This window comes from Neovison vison, chromosome 4 (assembly GCF_020171115.1).
Source record: "Neovison vison isolate M4711 chromosome 4, ASM_NN_V1, whole genome shotgun sequence".
Lineage (NCBI taxonomy): Eukaryota > Metazoa > Chordata > Mammalia > Carnivora > Mustelidae > Neogale > Neogale vison.
In genome coordinates, this window is record NC_058094.1 from 50,544,818 (window position 1) to 50,565,371 (window position 20,554).

The 20,554-nt window shown below is 34.8% G+C and overlaps 1 protein-coding gene and 1 pseudogene across 1 annotated transcript in view; both read right to left on the reverse strand.

The window, feature by feature from the left end:
- RALYL (RALY RNA binding protein like) overlaps positions 1 to 20,554 on the reverse strand; it is a 695,589-nt gene that overhangs the window by 380,358 nt on the left and 294,677 nt on the right.
- LOC122905590 lies at positions 1,239 to 1,372 on the reverse strand (annotated as a pseudogene).

Consider the following 20,554-nt stretch of genomic DNA (forward strand, 5'->3'; position numbering starts at 1 on the left):
TAACACTGTATGTTAACTATACTCAAGTTTAAAAAAAAAAAAAAGGAATTTGTCAAAGTTTACCTTGTGATTGGGTTTCAGCCCATGGAAAGTATAACCAGCTCTCTTCTTTCTGGATGAGTAACTAAGCAGATATGTAACCTCTGGGATGCTCAGTTTTCTATCAGATAACTTCTCTGGAGCTGAATTTGGACTCTGATTTCTAGTGCTTTCCACCAGATCTTTCCCAAATTGCTTCTCCAGGGACCTCTGGAGATATAACACAGCTTCTGATAATATTCTATCTGAGATCACTGTAATTCTGAAGTTATCATGTTTTCTCAAAAGAGGTTCTTGTGAATCAACATACTGAAGAGGCAAGTGACATATCAGAAACTTGGCTGATATTTATCTCATACTCATGGAGCAATTGAGATTCTATAGGTACCTTGCCTTTGGTATTATGATCTGGTCCTTGAGTATAATGGCATGTTCATAATAAGGACCTGATATCATACAAGTTCAGGCATCTCGGTCTACACATGGACTTTCAGAAATGACTTTCATGGTTCACCCATTTCTCTTTCAGTCCTTGATATTGCAAGTGATACTCATGATAGCTTGCAGAGGAGCCAGGAAGACTATTTCGATCTAAACTTCATCTATATTGTACATGTCCTGTGCTCAGGTAACAATATTCAGTGTTGGAAATTCTCTTTTTCAACATTTGTTAGACATTTTTGAGATACTGCTACAATTTTTATTTGTAATTTCTGCTCTAAATAATGAGATCATCTGTGGAGGTAATATTCTGGGAAGGTCAGACTCCAGAAATTGGCCAATTCTACACAGACTGCTGCATTTATACAGAAATATGATCTACTGGGCTCTTATTAGCTTCCACACTGATGAGACAGATAGAAATTAATATTCATGGCACACACACACTGATACCAATGGTTTATAATTTACAAAGGTCTATACTAAACCAACATGAAAAGCTGTAGCCAGAACAGCTCTGTCTCTCAGAACGATAACGAAAATTGGATCTGCAGCTGTAGAGAACCCCTCCCTGGAGAGGGAGATAATCTACAGTCAGATATCCTCTTGGGGATGGACCCAGGGAAGCTTATACCTGAAAAGTAGAGGAGGGTGCTGGGTCTCCACTTTATACAGTCTTTGTCTTGCCCTTAAAGTCTTTTATCCTTTCTTCACATTAAAGAGACCCTTAACCTTGGTTTTTCATGAATTTTGGTTCAATAGAGTGGTCACTGAAGGCTTTCAAAACACATTTCACATACAAATTTTTCTCAGAACATGTTATTATTTAAAGTATTTCAAACTGATAAGAACAGATACTGCACTTGATCTTAGCCAAAAGGCCCTGAGAGATCATGTAGGTCCAAAATCTAAGCAATAAAATAGCTTTTAAGATATTTAAGATATTTAAATTTAAGATATTTAAATCTCTGATCAATGAGTTACACAAAACTTTGCAAAGAGAGAGAAAATCATTCGTTTGATTTTATAGATAATTTTAGTGAGAAATATGTAGTAACAAAATCAACTGCATATGTCCTATATCTGTCCTTTCATGCAGCTCTCATTTTCTTACTAAGTTAAATACAGATATGATGTATATTATGCATTATATGTATATATATATGTGTGTATGTATATATATACATACACACATACACACACATACATACACACATATATATATACACACACACACACGCACATATTTTCACACTTTTTTTTTAGATTTTTATTTATTTGTTTGACAGACAGATATCACAAGTAGGCAGAGAGGCAGGCAGAGAGAGAGGAAGAAGCGAACTCTCTGCCAAGCAGAGAGCCTAATGCAGGACTTGATTCCAAGACCCTGAGATCAGGACCTGAGCTGAAGGCAGAGGCTTAACCCACTGAGCCACCCAGGTGTCCCACATTTTCACTTTTATAGAATTTAGCTCAGGGTTTTGAACACATCAGGTGCTTAACTCTCATTGAGTTCACTTTTAAATTTGCAAATGAAAATTTTAAAATGAATGAATGGGTGGATAAATGTCTGCTATTCTTTTTGCTTCTTAAGGATATTATTAGTTTGATTTAAATATACACATCTACATCAACTCTACTCCTCCAACCAACTTCCCAACCAGGCAAATAACAATTCGATTTTTTTTTATAATTTTGAGATAATTTTATAAGACAAGACTAATTGGTAAATCCATTGCTTTCAATGACTGCATGATTAATTTTATTGAGAGTCAAAATTCCTGACAGAAGCGGCCAGAGATTCTGTGGGAGGAGCGTATCTGACAGGTTAACATTTGTAAAAGGCTCTGTCATATCTCTTGAGCAAGAAATGCGTTTTTTCCCTCTTGCGTCAACTGAAAGTTTATTACATCCTGGTACATATGTATTCCATCTCTGTATGGTTACATAGTGTACAATCACTATATTTGATATGTACATGTGTTTGCAAATATATATTCATAACTTTTGGCACTTCCCACCACCTAAATCAAATAGAAGAGCCTATGTATATTAAATATATACGTAAACCAAATAGGTTGAAATACACATTGGAAGGGATTATCATATTTCTATAAGTAAGAAGCATAATTTTGAGAATCAAAGTGTAAGAAATACTTTTGACCACTATTGTTAATGGTATGTATTTTTATGCATCCTTATAATTTTTGTGAAGTTTTGAAAGGAATACATGCTTACTACTGAATTAAGGAACATGCAATTCCATATTTGGAATGGATCTCATTATTTTAAAATGGTGTATAAAGACATTCCTCTCTACAAAAACATTTTAGCATCCATGAAACATGACAGATTCAAACAGGAAAGAAGAGCTATTTAAAAAATTGGATGGGAAGTGGTTGTCTCCATTGTATCAAGAAAAAGCTTGTATTTTACTGAAGTATAGTCAGAAATAATAGCTATCACTATGTAGCTATTGTTTAGCTGATAGCTATGTAGTTTATTCGGTAAAATAAAACTGAATATTGCTTAGGGTCATAAAAACAAACAGTAATGACCTCAGCTTTGCAAAGATTTATACAGAAAAACACAGATACTATAACTACATAAGTAGGTTTTGTAGGCTTGCGAGTCCAGAGGCCAAACTGATTTTTAAAAGAGTGCTGATACGTTTCTTACCCACTGCATATTCAGCAGGCATTATTTGTAGTGTTACCTGATTATCTCTAAGTTCCCATAAAACACTTTACATATAACAGCCACTTTTAGAGGACCATCTGCTAGAACTCTAAGGGCTCTCCAGTGTAATTCTTCATTTATAATGAAACTAACAAAGGCAAAACCCTGGCTCTTCCTAGGGTGACCCACGTCTGTAAGCCACGACCCACACATCACACAAAGTCTGCTAAGAATTTGGGCTGAAGAAACATATTGCTGAACCTGGAGACAAAACAGATGTATACTCTTAAATTTCAAAAACACTGGAGATCCAACAAAATGTAACCTTCAAAAGATGTTAACTCATTAATAGTTTTTATGACGCTTTAATGATAGCAAGTTCCTAAGTATGTTATTATTTTTAGAAGTACAGCATTCCCTTATTTGTAAAGCTGAAGTGAGTCAGAAAATCCATGCGAGTGTCACACACGGGTGTTTCTTACCTTCAAAAAAGGAGTTTATGTCAGATAACTTTTCATGAATATGAAGTTTTTTCCATGTTTTATATTTTATGAAATATAAGGAGTATATATTATAGTGATTACCAACAAGAAAGTTATAGAACAGATGCATAATTTAATAGATATAATTTAATATAATAACGTTATAGAATAGATATATAATTTTAAAAATAAAGCATTGAAACCTTATTTCAATGTAATAAGAGATTACATTTCCTGATATCAGATCTCAAAGAAGAATGTTCAGAAAATGTCCCCACATCATGAGTTTGTTCACCGTCGAGAACAAACTTCAGTGAGAATCAGCACAGACTTCCACCATTTGATAAATACTGTCTTCTGGCTGGTAAGTTAGTTCACTAAAAGACAATGAAAAACTAATACTTATTACCTGTACTCATTATGCACATTTTAAACACAAAATAGCAATATTTCAATGATGTCAGGGCTTACGTATGTTTTGCTTTGCTCATGTAGACCATGTGCTAAGACAGGGAAGACAACTTAATCTAAGTTGGGTGGATTGGTCAAAAGTTATAATTCTAAGCAAAGAAATGACATTGAGAGCCTGGGTTCAAAGCTAAAGCAAATGAAATGTCAGAAGTAAGAATACCTTTTAGACGCCTGAAAACTAAGAAGGAAAAAGAAAGAGCAGGGAAGTAAGAAACAAGATAAAACAAAAACCAAATCAGAGAATGCTCAAGATTTTTGGTGGACTGGATCCTGCCTGTTATCTGTTGAGTTAGTAACAGCTGCCCTTGGTGGCTCCCACATTTGTCAAATGCTTTCCTAGATGGTTCGTAAGTTACCACTGAATTAAAAAATACAGCAGACAAGGTAGTATTATCCACATTCTACAGACTGACACAGTTACACACACAGAAGCTAACTTGTCCAAGGGGACACAACCATGAAATAGTGGAGTCCAGATTCAGACCAATGACTGTCCCGTTCCATTCCATTATGCTATTATTTCTTATACCATTCACAACACACTTCAACATTTCAATACTGGAGGATTACGCAAGGAATCAGAGCAATTCAAATCTAAGGCCATTCCTTCCCATTCTGAGAAGATCCTCTCCTCTGAAGCACTAACATCACGTTGAAGCCATCATGCTGAAGCACTACATGATGCACACTGAAGCACGACACGTACAGTGATCCGTACATACGTCCACACATCAAAAGATGTGCCCACCCAGGCAGATAACCCCACACCTCTAAACTTCTGCATATACTGCGTTGTATTGTTCTTAAAAATTTGTCTTTCTGTAACCAAACACCTTTTATGACATAATATACTTGTAATCAACATGATATGTACTTTTTTCCACAAGTAAGGCAAGCAAATGTATAAGCAGAAAAATATTTTTGTAATCCCCAACTTAGTTATTTAAGAAATATAGTTGTTATCATGTTCGTTTACATGTTCATGGATATTTATCTTACTTTTAAAAATCTGGTTATTTAGTTATTTAAGAAATTTAATTTAGTTATTTAAGAAATATAGTATGTTTGTCTACATGTTCATGGATATTTATCTTACTTTAAAAAATCTGGTCATAAGTAATCCTTAAATTCTATAAAATATATCTACTTAAGTTGAAAAGATCAGTAAGAACCCTTTATTTACTTTTTTTTTTTAAAGATTTTTTATTTATTTGACGGGGGTGGGGAGCACAAACAGAGGGAGCAGCATGCAGAGGAAGAGGAAGAAGCAGAAAAGCAGACTCCCCGCTAAGCAGGCAGGGTTCCTCACCACCCCCCAACTTCCACACCAACCCCTCCCCTTCACCTCCACCACCACCACCATGTGAGGCTTGATCCCAGGACTCTGAGATCATGAGTTGAGCTGAAGGCAGACATTTGACCCACTGAGCCCCTTTATTATGATGATTTTTTATAATGCATCATCAGTCCGTTATAAAGGAATAGCAGTAGTCTAAAAATCATGGTTTAAAGCAAAACGCTTAATTTTATCGGATTCTTGATTTCTTACTAGTGGAGTAGAATGGGTTATACTTTTTATGAGATTAAATCCAGGGGTGCCTGAGTAGCTCAGTCAATTAAGCGTCTGCCTTCAGCATAGGTTGTGATCCCAGGGTCCTAGGATCAAACCCCACATCAGGTTTCCTGCTCAGCGGGGAGCCTGCTTCCCCTCTCACACTCCCCTTGCTTTGCTTGTGCTCCCTCTCTCGCTGTCTCTCTCTCTCTCTCTCTGTCCAATAAATAAATAAAATCTTTAAGAAAAAAATACAATCACACGGCAAACTGAAAAATTCTGCTTTAAAAAATACAGATTATTTGTACAGTACTTAGCATATAGTACTGTTTTAATAAATGTTAAATCAGCTTGTCCCACCACAATTCCTTTCAAGATTTTGTATTTAAATTGTTTTATATTTATACAGCAATTCAAAGTTCACAAAAATGCTCAACTATTATTATCTCATTGATTGTTACAATAACTGTGACAGAGATGGGACTTGTACTATTGGTGTTATTAACACAAAAGCAGCTCAGGCTAAAATATTCAGTGATAATGATCATCTAGCTATAGGGTTGAGTCTTGGGCCCACCAAGGCCTACTTTAGCTCTTCTGTTCTCCAACATTCCTTCTCTTTGTGATGCATACTAGTACAAACCACTGGGTTAACTCAATTGTTATTTTAATGAGGGTCTCAAGCACATGGAAAAATGTTTAACCTTGCTCATGAATTAGAGGATCTTATTTTCTTCTCAAGGTGTGTGAACATGGTATTAAAATTCTATTCTGAAGGATAATAATCTTTAAAAATAGTGTTTCTGAAGTACCATAAGACCTCTTCATGTGTCTAACAAGGCTTCCCTTTTTTTTCTGAATCATTTCCCTTTACAATGATAGCAACAAGAGCGCATTGACTCTAATGCATCATGTTAACAAATGTTTATTTAAATTCTTTGACATGCAGTCTTAGAAATGCCAGTCATTAATCTACTGCCAGGTATCAACTGGTGAAATATGTCCTTAATTTTCCTTCTTCAGAGAGGATTAGCTTTGTACCCAGGCCTGCCAGAGCAAAAACCTCTTTTATCTAAATGTGAAATACACAGGCATCAAGACCTAACGAACACCATGTGAAATACACATTCAAACAAAGTACTTTTAACTGTCTACAATAGTCTCTAAAGTCATTGGCTAGACCTCACCTCTACGAACACAGGGTAAGACACCTTCTTCGTGCCAAACACACACTGGGCCCTGCCCTTGGAGGGTAAAATAAACCTCCGTAAGCTGTGAAGTCACTCATACTGAACTCCTGTGTCACAGAGCAACAAAAGTGACAAAGACCCTATGTGCTTAATGAGACTGAACAATCCATACTTGATGGCAAATTAACAGACTTTGTACGTCCGCAGACCTTTTACTTCCTTCTAATTCCAAGATACTAACCAGATGCCACAGCCTGAATTTCAGACTGGAAGCCTTTTAGTTGACCTCACCCAACCACAATTTCTGTATATCGGTTCACTATAGAACTGCATATGTGAAGACTACATAATTGGACTTTGGTATCCCATAATTAAATAATTACTTTTGGAATAAAATGGATCATGAACGGACCAATGATGCCTATGTCTCAAAAACTGAGAACTATTAATTCAATTCTGAGATAAATAAATGAGAATGGAGTTTTATTTGCACTCAATTCTATTTCTAGATCTAATGGGTAAATAGGCTTTGAGGATAGTATCCGAGTGATTCTAGACTGTATCTGTTTGAAGTAAAGGAGATACAGCAGGCAAATGCAGGGTAGAAGGAGTGGGGCACAATACAAAGTCCACATTCATTAATTTGCCCACACAATGAAAAACAAAAACAACCTCTAGTTCTACAGTATGTTTTAGACACATTTTTCAAAGTACAGTGGCTTCCAGATATCAGCAAGATGACAGCTTTTCTCTGATTACATAAGTATATACAATTTTTTGTTAAATTGAGCTCTGCCTTGTGACAGGTTTCAGATGTAGGAACTTATATTACCTTTGTTGCCTTCAAAAGAGAGCAAAATATCTGATATCATAAGAATGTAAGAGCAGATTGATTTAAGCTGGAAGGATTCAATCTAAAAATGGTATTTCAACCAGGTAAAATTTTACATGTATTCTAGATCAACTAATACCTTTAAAGGGCACACACAGTATAGGGTATCTTATAAATGTAGGGTTTTTTTTTTTTGTCTATTGAATAATTTTAATCATATTTTTGGTTAAAATACAAAGAAAATGGAAATTAGTGTACCATGATCTAATACATTATTTTACTTTCAAAATCATTTTTAATTCTGAGACTTAGAAAAACTACATTTTTTTCCCTTAGGAATAATCATTGTTTCATTTAGCTAACTAAATATATTTTCAAACCTAAGAAAATCTAATAATCTAACACTTCACAAAATATTTTGATTATTAGTATTTTAGAAAACAATAATTTGAACTATAAACTTTGTAATAATTAATGACAAAAATAGAACTTGGAAAAATCCAATTTTCTGTGAATTAAATTATAGGTATGGAGGCAATAAGAGAATGCTAAACACACAGATTCTGAAATCAGGAGGTCTTCATTCAAATGGCAGCACCATTTTCAAACACCTGCATGTCCTTGAGAAAGTTATTTAACTTCTTTCATGTTCATTAACCCTATCTGTAAAATTGGGATAATGATACCACTTTTCTCATAAAATTGGGATGGAGATGAGGCAATTATTATTATACTTGGGTACATAGGAGACACTTAAAATATTAGTGACAGCATGGTGATCTAGTTGGAACAGAGATGGTCATTAAGGAAGAGTAATAATGATGCATAGAAATAAACCAGAAGTTTCAGAGGAAAGTATCATTCTAATGTCATGGTTAATTTGCTCAGTATTGACTTTGTCATTGGTACCATTAAATAGTGATTATGGAGTTCTATGTTATAATATGCTAACAAATATAAGGAAGATGCAAAAAATTACAAAAACAAACACATAAAAAAACCCCATAATAACAGTTACACATGAGTAAAAGTGACAATAAAAATAAAAATACCCACCATATATTGAATGTCTCTATGCACAAGGTACTATGGTCAACATGTTTATGAACCTTAGCTCTTTAACCCTACTGTCTAGTATTATCATTAAAATTTTAATGTATTTCCCTTTGTAGTTTTTCATTTATTCTTTCTTGGGATTATCATTTTTAAAATATTTCTGGGTTCTGGGATGCCTGGGTAGCTCAGTTGGTTAAGGTCAGACTCTTGATATTGGCTCAGGTCATGATCTCAGGGTCCTGAGATTAGCCATGTGCCCAGCTACATGCTGACTGTGGAGCCTGCTTAAAATTGTTCCTCTCCCTCTGCCCCACACCACTCTTGCTCCCTCTCCCTCCTGCTCTTGCATTCTCTCTCTAAATAAAAAAAAGGAAGATAAAAAATTTCCAATCACATTCAATTTTAGTTTTTTTCACTTAATATCAAATCATCTAAAAATTTGTATATTATTCCATGTTCCTTTTTATTTGAGTTATTTCCTTTCCTGAAAAAATTTTTAACTGATAGAAAAATATAATATTGTTAGTATATAACAAAGTAAAATAATACTGATGGGTAAAATGGGTAGCTCATTGTTATTTTCCTTTACATTTTTCCATTAATGGTCTTTAACACCATTTCATATATTACCATCCATTTACTTTTCCTCCTTTTTGAACTGCCTGTGGTATCATTTGTCCATTTTTTAAAAAGTGGGTTAATTGCATTTTTCTTACCTATTTTTAGGTGTTCTTTGCATAGTAAACATTGTAATTCTTTACTTCACTTAGGTATTTCCAAAATTATTTTTATCTTAACTTTATGGTGTCTTTCATTAGCAAATGGTTTTTATTCTTTTTTTTTTTTTTTATAAAGGCTTATTTATTTATATGAGCGAGAGAGCAGCGGGAGGAACAGAAGAAGAGAGAAAATCCTCAAGGAGATTCCCCACTGAGCACGGAGCCCAATATGAGGCTGGATCCCAGGTCCTGAGATCATGACCTGAAATCAAGAGTTGGCTGCTTAACAGAGGTGCCACCCAGGTGCCCCAAGGAATTTTTATTCTTATGAAATCAAATATATTGATCTTTTCCATTTAATTATTTAGGTTTCATGTCTTGATTAATATATATTCCTATGATTTTCTAAAACTTCATTATTTAATCTTTAATCTTTACCTTTGGATCTTTACAATGTTCTGAATATTTTTGGTTTGTATTCATTATTTTTTTAGGGTTAGAGTTGTAATTGATTTCTTACAGTTGGACGTCCCAATATGTCAATGTTACGTATTAACTATACTATTATTTCTTCCACTGAAAACAAATGAGGCCTCTTAACAGATTAAACTTTCATACAATTTGGTATGTCTCCAGAATTTTTATTTTCATTAACAGTATTTTCTCTAAGGCTGTGGCAACATTTGTCATTCTAATGTTAAAATGTATGGGTCAAAATATTCCTTAGCATTCTTCCTTCCCAAATTTATTCTTCAAAATATACTCTAAATTATTTTGGCAGTTACTTTAAGGAGTGGGATGTTTATTGGATACACATGCATCAAATCACCACATTGTACACCTGAAACTTACATGATATTACATTTCAGTTATATCTCAATAAATCTGGAAAAAAATAGACACTAAACATCACTTTTAAAGATGGGTAATTGAAGTTCATTCCTTTATGACGGGGAATGATCCAATCATGTTCTCAATGACCACTCCTATGGTCATAGGATGTCACAGCATGATCCTGGAATTACCAACCAATTACACAGTACAAAACAAAGTGATAATTACACATACAAAATGCACATGAAGAATGGGTCTTAAATGGAAATTGGATTAAATCTATGGACTAAAAAAAAAAAAAAGACCATATTAATATTAAGTCTTCTGAAACAGCAAAATTTTCAAAGCCCTTTTTTTGATGATTTTATGATATTCAGTGAATATTAAAGTTTTTGTGAATAACTTAACTCCCAGAAAAATATTTTGAAATAATTTGTTTTTGTTTTTTATTCATGACAAATTCATGTTTGTTTAAAAACATGTAAAAATCAGAAAACATACAGAAATAAATAATCAAAAATAAAATTAATTCTGTCATATTTCCTTCTAATTTATTTTTAACCAATTTTTTGCAAATAAAATTTTAGTATTTATTTTGAAACACATTAATATTCTATCATAAGACTCTACTTGATATTGGTCTTTTAAGTGTTGCTTATTTTTTCCCTATTACAACCATTAAGTTTATATCTTTGTGTATTTTAATTTTTATATTTATGATGGGTTCCTAGAATAAAAATGACTTTGCCATGAGATGTATGGGATTTATAAATTTTAATCATGTTGAATGTAACTACATTTGATTTTTCCCCGTAAGAACAGCCAGTAATTCAACACCATTTACCAAACAATCATTTGCTTAGCTAATGATCTGCAGTATATCTTATAAGATTTGATATATTCTTATATACATCAGAATTGTTAATTATTGTATGTATTGATTTATATGAATGCGAACATCTAATGGTGCTGTTATTCTATCTGCATTTCTTTTCAAACCATATATGGAAATGTAACCACTTGCACACACATAAGAGCTTTAGAATTATTTGTCATTTGCTAAATTATTTAAAAATATTTATCGGGGCTCCTGAGTGGCTCAGTTGGTTAGGCAGCTGCCTTTGGCTCAGGTCATGATCTCAGGATTCTGGGATAAAACCTGCTGAGCAGGGAGCCTGCTTCTCCCTCTCCTTCTCCCTCTGCCCTTCCCCCTTCTTGTTCTCTCTCTCAAATAAATAAAATCCTTAAAAAATATTTTTCAGTAATTTGGCATATGGCAAATAATCTAGATAAAAAAGGCGCAGAGGACCTGAATAGACCTTTTTTTTTTTTCAAAGAAAACAGGGATGGCCAAGAGACACATGAAAAATATGCTCATCACTAATCATTAAGGGAATGTGAATCAAACCCACTATGAGCTAGCACCACATAGTATCAAAAAAACACAAGAAATAACAAATATTGGTGAGGACAATGATAAAAGGATATGGACAAAAGGAAACCCTCATGAACTTCTGGTGGGAATGTAATTTGGACAACCACTGTGGAAAACAGTAGAGTTTTCTCAAAAAATTAAAAATAGAAATACCATACAACTCAATAATTCCACTGCTGATTACTCAGAGAAAACAAAAATACTAATTCCAAAGGATACATGCACCCCTTTGTGTTTATTGCAGCATTAATTATAATAGTCAAGGTATTGAAGCAATCTAAACATCCATTGACAGATGAATGGATAAAGATGTGGTGTATACCATATATATACAATGGAATATTTCTCAGCCATAAAAAAGAGTGAGATCTTTGCCATTTGTGACAACACAGATGGACCTAGAGTGTATTATGCTAAGTGAAACAAGTCAGACTGAGAAAGTCAAATACCATAGGATTTTACTTATATGTGGAATACAAAACAAAATGAAACAAAAACAGACAACTAAAAGCCAGATACAGACTTATAAATACAGAAAATAAACTAGTGGAGGGATGGGTGGAAAAAGGAGGGGGATCAAGATGTATAAACTCCCACTTATAAAATAAATAAATCATGGGGATAAGAAGTACAGCATAGGAAATATTGTCAATAACAATGTAATTTTTGTATGGTGACAGATGGTAACTATACTTATTGTAGTAAACATTGTGTATTGTATAGAATTGTCAAATCACTATGTTTTATACCTGAAACTAGTGTAACATTGCATGTCAACTGTATTTCAAAAATATTTTAAAAATTTTATTTTGATTGGATTGCTCTACAAACTACAAATTAATATGAGAAAAACTCCACACCTTTATAATTGCCAATCTAACCTTTAAAAATGTGGCTGGTATATTTTCATTTGCTTAAGATTTTAAAACAATTTTTGAGTAAAATTCTAATTTTTTAAATACATATCAATACTGGTCTAATGAAAACCTTAGGAGGTTTTTTTTGTTTGTTTGTTTTTTGTTTTTAGAAAATGACACCTGGAAGCCATCCCCAGAGATATTTATTTTATAAGAGAGAGAGAGAGAGAGAGAGAGAGAGAGAAACACAGAAAAAGAGATGTAGATTTAAAAACTGACATAGATCCTCTGCTATGAAGGAAGCAACCAAAAAAACTAAAAGGCAGTCTTTGGAAGGGGAGAAGATATTTGCAAATGACTTATCTGATAAAGGGTTAGTATCCAAAATATATAAAGAACTTATAAAACTCAAGACCCCAAAACAAAATAGTCCAGTTTAAAAATGGGCAGAAGACGCAAATAGACATTTTTCCAAAGAAGACATCCAGATGGCTAACAGACACATGAGATGTCATCAGGGAAACTACAGTGAGAAATCACCTCACACCTGTCCGAATGGCTAAAAAAAAGACACGGGAACAACAGATACAGCAAGAATACAGAGAAAGGGGAACTTTCTTACATCGTGAGTGGGAATGCAAACTAGTAAAACCAATCTGGGAAACAGTATGCAGATTCCACAAGAAGTTAAAAATAGAATTACCCTATTCATCAATTGCACTACTAAGTATCTACTCAAAAGATAAAAACAAACAAATACAGATTCAAAGGGTTATGTGCACCCCGTTTTATAGCAGCACTGTCAATAATAGCTGAGTTATGGAAGGAGCACAAAGGACCAGTGACTGACAAATGGATAAAGAAGAAGGGATACACACACGCACATACACACAGATCCATAAAAAATGAAATCTTGTCATTTGCACTGATGTAGGTGGAGTATTATGCTAAGTCAGTCAGTCACACAAAAACAGATACCATGTGATTTCACTCATTTGTGGAATTTAAGAAACAAAATGGGTGAACATGGGGTGGGGGTAGAGAGGCAAACCGGAAAACAGACTCTTAACTATAGAAAACAAACTGAGAGTTGACAGAGGGAGGAGGATGGGGGAGGGTTAAATAGGTGATGGGGATTAAGGAGGGCACTTGTGATGCACACTGAGTGTTGTATGTAAGTGATGAATCACTAAATTTTATACCTGAAACTAATTTACACTGCATATTAACTAACTGAAATTTAAATAAAAGCTTAAAGAAAAAATTAAAAAAAATTAACATAGATCAAGAGATCAATATAATTGAATATTTTTATATAATCATATTTATTCTAGTGGTTTTCAGTTTCTATGTACTGGTTTTCATGTTGTCTGTAGGAAATGATCATTCTGAAGTATATTATGTTTATGTCTCATTTCCTTGACCACGGACTTACAGAATAATGTTAAATAAGAAGTACTTTGATGACTTTAGCTGGGATATCACCAAAGTTTAGGTTTTGTATAAAATTATGTCAGCTGATAAATAAATTGTGTTCACTTGTGAGTACGTATTGACATGACTCATTATTTCAGTGTTCTAACTCATCTAAGGAGAAAGTTAAATTGGATGTGTAATGACATCTGAAGGGTAAGATGTATTTTTAAAATGTTATCTAACTTTGGAAAGCAAAAGAAGCACAACAATTTATATAACTGCCTTTTTAAAGAGCTTTAGAAAAATAATATACTTTAAAAAGAAAATAAATTAAAATTTGAATACAAGCTTAAAAGTTACCTCTTGGCAAATTGCATGTTTTGTAAAAACATTTCCTTACACACAAACACAAAGCAGATGCAAAGACTAGAATAAATATTCCACATATAAATGGTATTATAGACAATGAGTTATGTGTTCCATTCAAGGTTATGAACATGAACCTCAGAAGAACTAAAAGAAATGATCTGATCAAGTTTGACATACAGAATTGAAGATTATTGTTTGATATCATCTTGTCATTCCAAATAATTATAATATATGTGAGGGAGGTTGTATATTCTCAACTTAGTCTTGTCAACAAAATTAATTATTTGACAGAACTAATTATTTTGAGAATCAAAATCTGCTCAGGGGAGAGAAACTGCACTTTTACATGCAAACCCAGTTCCCAGGCTACACTGCCAGAACACCCAGGATCACATTTAATTTCCATTAGTGAGGCCAGTCATTGCTTTAATATGATTACACAATGTTGTAAAATGTTCTTTTTTTATGAAAAGCAATTAATTTTCATTTAGTAACATTTTGGATGCCAACTCTTTAGAAGTGACTCCTCGGAATGCAGATTTTTCTACAAATATTCACAGTAACCCCCTAAACAGTATTAGATTCAAGGAAATCCATGTGCAAACAATACAAAGTGCAAACAATACAACACAAAGACCTAGATTTAATTGCCATCATTAATACCATATTAATTTTGAATATTCCCATTCATGTCAAGACACCAATACCCAAAAGAACTTTTCTAGTTCCAGAAATAGAGGATAAGTTGTGAAAGAGCAGCACTTTAAAATAGTTCATTTAAAAAATTTATATATATAGGAATGAAATAAGCATGTGTAAATGTTTTTTCATCAGATTTGATTACATACTGATTGTAGATGTTATAAGTTATTCAGCCTTGATTATCAGTAAAGTTTATCAGATGTCGTGAAGTAATGGGCCAGAAAAAAGTTTGCAAAATAAATACTGCAGCTCTAAAAGACTAAATAGCAACCATTTGTAATATTTTGAAAACCAGGTTTCTTAAATCCTCACATTCCCGTTTTATAGAGAGTTGTTTTAAGTAAAACATACATGATGATAAATTTATACTGTTTCAGATCATCCTGGATGTAGAGGAAAAGAAATTACTTAAAAATCATCTTATTTATAAACTCTCAAATCAAGAGGATAAGTTTTTTCTCAGGAGATGCCAATAGGTTTTATCACCTCTCAGTTAAGTCCAAGATTAGGCCTTTTCCATGGAAATGGAAGGAATCACCAGGATTCCTTCTTGATTGGCTCTGCCTTGCCAGAGAGCTCCCTAAATCACATTACAGGAATACAACACACAAAAAGTCTCTACTGCCTGTGTTCGATGCTTTAAAAAGACAACTCCTTCTTCTGGAATCCCAATTATTCTAATGTTGTTTCGTCTTATGGTGTCACTTATCTCTCGAATTCTCCCCTCATGGTCCAGTAGCTGTTTGTCCCTCTTTTGCTCAGCTTCTTTATTCTCTGTCATTTGGTCTTCTATATCGCTAATTCTTTCTTCTGCCTCATTTATCCTAGCAGTGAGAGCCTCCATTTTTGATTGAACTTCATAAATAGCTTTTTTGATTTCAACTTGGTTAGATTTTAGTTCTTTTATTTCTCCAGAAAGGGCTTTTATATCTCTGGAGAGGGTTTCTCTAATATCTTCCATGCCTTTTTCAAGCCCGGCTATAACCTTGAGAATTGTCATTTTGAACTCTAGATCTGACATATTACCAATGTCTGTATTGATTAGGTCCCTAGCCTTCGGTACTGCCTCTTGTTCTTTTTTTTGTTGTGAATTTTTCCGCCTTGTCATTTTGTCCAGCTAAGAGTATATGAAGGAGCAAGTAAAATACTAAAAGGGTGGCAACAATCCCAGGAAAATATGCTTTAACCAAATCAGAAGAGATCCCAAATCATGAGGTGGGATTTCTCCCCTCTCACGATTGGGTGAGGGATCTCCTCTGATTGGGATCTCCTTTGATTGGGATCTCCCGATCTCTTCTGATTGGGATCTCCCAATCTCTTCTGATTGGGATCTTTTCTGATTTGGGGATAAAAAGAGGTTCAAAAAGAAAGAAAGAAAAAAAAGAAAAAAAGAATTTAAAAAAAGAGATTGAATTAAAAATTCAATCAAGAATTTAAAAAAGAATTAAGAAAAAAAAGATTGAAGAGATTAGGATCTCTTCTGATTTGGGGATAAAAAGAGGTTCAAAAAGAAAGAAAGAAAAAAAAAGAAAAAAAAAGAATTAAAAAAAAAGAAAATGAATAAAGAAAAGTATAAAAAAGAAAAAAAATATATATATTAGATAATCTAGTTAAAAAACGTTAAAAAAGAAAAGGGTAAAAGTTATAAAAAATTTTAGCAGAAGAAGAGAAAAAAAATGAAAAAGAAAAAAATTAAATTAATTGCAAGACTAAAAAATCACAGGCAGAAAGCCATGAGTTCCGTGGTTTGTTTTCTCCTCCTCTGGAATTCTGCTGCTCTCCTTTGTATTGAAACTGCACTCCTTGGTAGGTGAACTTGGTCTTGCCTGCATTTCTTGTTGATCTTCTGGGGGAGGGGCCTGGTGTAGTGATTCTCAAGAGTCTTTGCCCCAGGCAGAATTACACCGCCCTTACCAGGGGTCGGGCTGGGTGATCTGCTCGGCTTTGCTTTCAGGAGCTTTTGTTATTACAAAGCTGTCATCATTAGCCCTCAGGGAGATCCAAATTAAAACCACATTGAGATATCACCTTACACCAGTTAGAATGGCCAAAATTAACAAAACAGGAAACAACATGTGTTGGAGAGGATGTGGAGAAAGGGGAACCCTCTTACACTGTTGGTGGGAATGCAAGTTGGTGCAGCCTCTTTGGAGAACAGTGTGGAGATTCCTCAAGAAATTAAAAATAGAGCTTCCCTACGACCCTGCAATTGCACTCCTGGGTATTTACCCCAAAGATACAGATGTCGTGAAAAGAAGGGCCATCTGTACCCCAATGTTTATAGCAGCAATGGCCACAGTCGCCAAACTATGGAAAGAACCAAGATGCCCTTCAACGGATGAATGGATAAGGAAGATGTGGTCCATATACACTATGGAGTATTATGCCTCCATCAGAAAGGACGAATATCCAACTTTTGTAGCAACATGGACGGGACTGGAAGAGATTATGCTGAGTGAAATCAGTCAAGCAGAGAGAGTCAATTATCATATGGTTTCACTCATTTGTGGAGCATAACCAATAGCATGGAGGACAAGGGGCGTTAGAGAGTAGTAGGGAATTTGGGTAAATTGGAAGGGGAGGTGAACCATGAGAGACTATGGACTCTGAAAAACAGTCCGAGGGGTTTGAAGTGGCGGGGGGGTGGGAGGTTGGGGTACCAGGTGGTGGGTATTATAGAGGGCACAGCTTGCATGGAGCACTGGGTGTGGTGAAAAAATAATGAATACTGTTTTCCTGAAAATAAATAAATTGGGAAAAAAAAAAAAAAAAAAAAAAAAAAAAAACAAAGCTGTCATCATCAAGACAGCATGGTACTGGCACAAAAACAGACACATAGACCAATGGAACAGAATAGAGAGCCCAGAAATAGACCCTCAACTCTATGGTCAACTAATCTTCGACAAAGCAGGAAAGAATGTCCAATGGAAAAAAGACAGCCTCTTCAATAAATGGTGTTGGGAAAATTGGACAGCCACGTGCAGAAAAATGAAATTGGACCATTTCCTTACACCACACACAAAAATAGATTCAAAATGGATTAAGGACCTCAATGTGAGAAAGGAATCCATCAGAATCCTTGAGGAGAACACAGGCAGCAACCTCTTCGACCTCAGCCGCAGCAACATCTTCCTAGGAACATCGCCAAAGGCAAGGGAAGCAAGGGCAAAAATGAACTTTTGGGATTTCATCAAAATCAAAAGCTTTTGCACAGTAAAGGAAACAGTTAACAAAACCAAAAGACAACTGACAGAATGGGAGAAGATATTTGCAAATGACATATCAGATAAAGGACTAGTGTCCAAAATCTATAAAGAACTTAACAAACTCAACACTCAAAGAACAAATAATCCAATCAAGAAATGGGCAGAGGACATGAACAGACGTTTCTGCAAAGAAGACATCTAGATGGCCAACAGACACATGAAAAAGTGCTCCATATCACTCGGCATCAGGGAAATACAAATCAAAACCACAATGAGATATCACCTCACACCAGTCAGAATGGCTAAAATCAACAAGCCAGGAAATGACAGATGCTGGCGAGGATGCGGAGAAAGGGGAACCCTCCTACACTGTTGGTGGGAATGCAAGCTGGTGCAACCACTCTGGAAAACAGCATGGAGGTTCCTCAAAATGTTGAAAATAGAACTGCCCTATGACCCAGCAATTGCACTACTGGGAATTTACCCTAAAGATACAAACGTAGTGATCCAAAGGGGCACGTGCACCCGAATGTTTATAGCAGCAATGTCCACAATAGCCAAACTATGGAAAGAACCTAGATGTCCATCAACAGATGAATGGATCAAGAAGATGTGGTATTTATACACAATGGAATACTATGCAGCCATCAAAAGAAACGAAATCTTGCCATTTGCGACAACATGGATGGAACTAGAGCGTATCATGCTTAGCGAAATAAGTCAAGCGGAGAAAGACAACTATCATATGATCTCCCTGATATGAGGGAGTGGTGATGCAACATGGGGGCTTAAGTGGGTAAGAGAAGAATCCATGAAACAAGATGGGATAGGGAGGGAGACAAACCATAAGTGACTCTTAATCTCACGAAACAAACTGTGGGTTGCTGGGGGGAGGGGGGTTGGGAGAAGGGGGGTAGGGTTATGGACATTGGGGAGGGTATATGCTTTTGGGTAAATTGGAAGTGGAGGTGAACCATGGGAGACTATGGACTCTGAAAAACAATCTGAGGGGTTTGAAGTGGCGGGGGGGTGGGAGGTTGGGGTACCAGGTGGTGGGTATTATAGAGGGCACAGCTTGCATGGAGCACTGGGTGTGGTGAAAAAATAATGAATACTGTTTTTCTGAAAATAAATAAATTGGAAAAAAAAAAAAAGACAACTCCTTAACTGGGTAAAAGGTAGCAATGTGTGTAAATAAAATCTACATAAAAAATAATTCTCAGATTTTTTTTCCTATTATTTTAATTTTTTTATTCTGTTATGTTAGTCACCATACACTGTATCATTAGTTTTTGATGTATTGTCCAATGATTCACTGTTTGTGTATAACACCCAGAGCTCCACGCAATCAGTGCCCTCCTCAATACCCACCACCAGGCTCACTCATGCCCCCTCCCCTCTAAAAGGCTGTTTGTTTTCCAGAGTCCATAGTCTCTTATGGTTTGTCTCCCCCTCTGATTTCCTCCCCTTCATTTTTGTCAACTTTACTAAGTTATAACTGACAAATAAAAATTGTATATATTTAAGTTTACAGCTTGATATTTTGATGTATGTATACATTGTGAAATGATCTCACTTATACTTGGAATCTGAAATAATCAAACTTCTAGAAGTAGAAAGGAGAATGGTGCTTTCTCAGAGGCTGGATGGAGGGCAAAATGGGGAGTGTTGGTCAAAAGGTACAACGTTTCAGCTGTGCAAGACGAGTAACTTCTGGAGACTGAAGAACAGCACGGTGCTATATTAACAATACTGTGTTACATACTTGAAATTTGTTAAGAGGGTAAGTAAACATTCTCACAGGGGAGGGAAGGTTGAAGTAGGGAGTAATGGCTATGTGAGGTGATGGGTATATTAGTTAGCTTGATTATGGTGATCATTTTGTTTCTCTAAGATTTCCTAATAAATCTTATAATTCACTAATTAAGTTTTTACCCCTATTTTCTTAAAGCCCATATTTTATTGATAATAAGAAAGAACACCTAGTTTGAAGAAGAGATTTAAAAAATTCATTATAAGCCTACCCACCACAATGTAAGATCCACTTAAGAAAACTGATCTCCGAGACAGTTATTACAGAGTTCTTTTCACCACAGGCAGTATGAAACTAACAGATTAGTCACGGTGTTACGGAAAATCTTCCTCAAGTGTGTAGGTACTCGGTGCATAAAACTATAGCATCAAGCAAGAAAGAAGTTGTCTTGACATATTTTTTTTCACATAGTCTGTACAATGTGAAAAGGCAAACTGAAAATTTACTCTTAGCAAAGACAG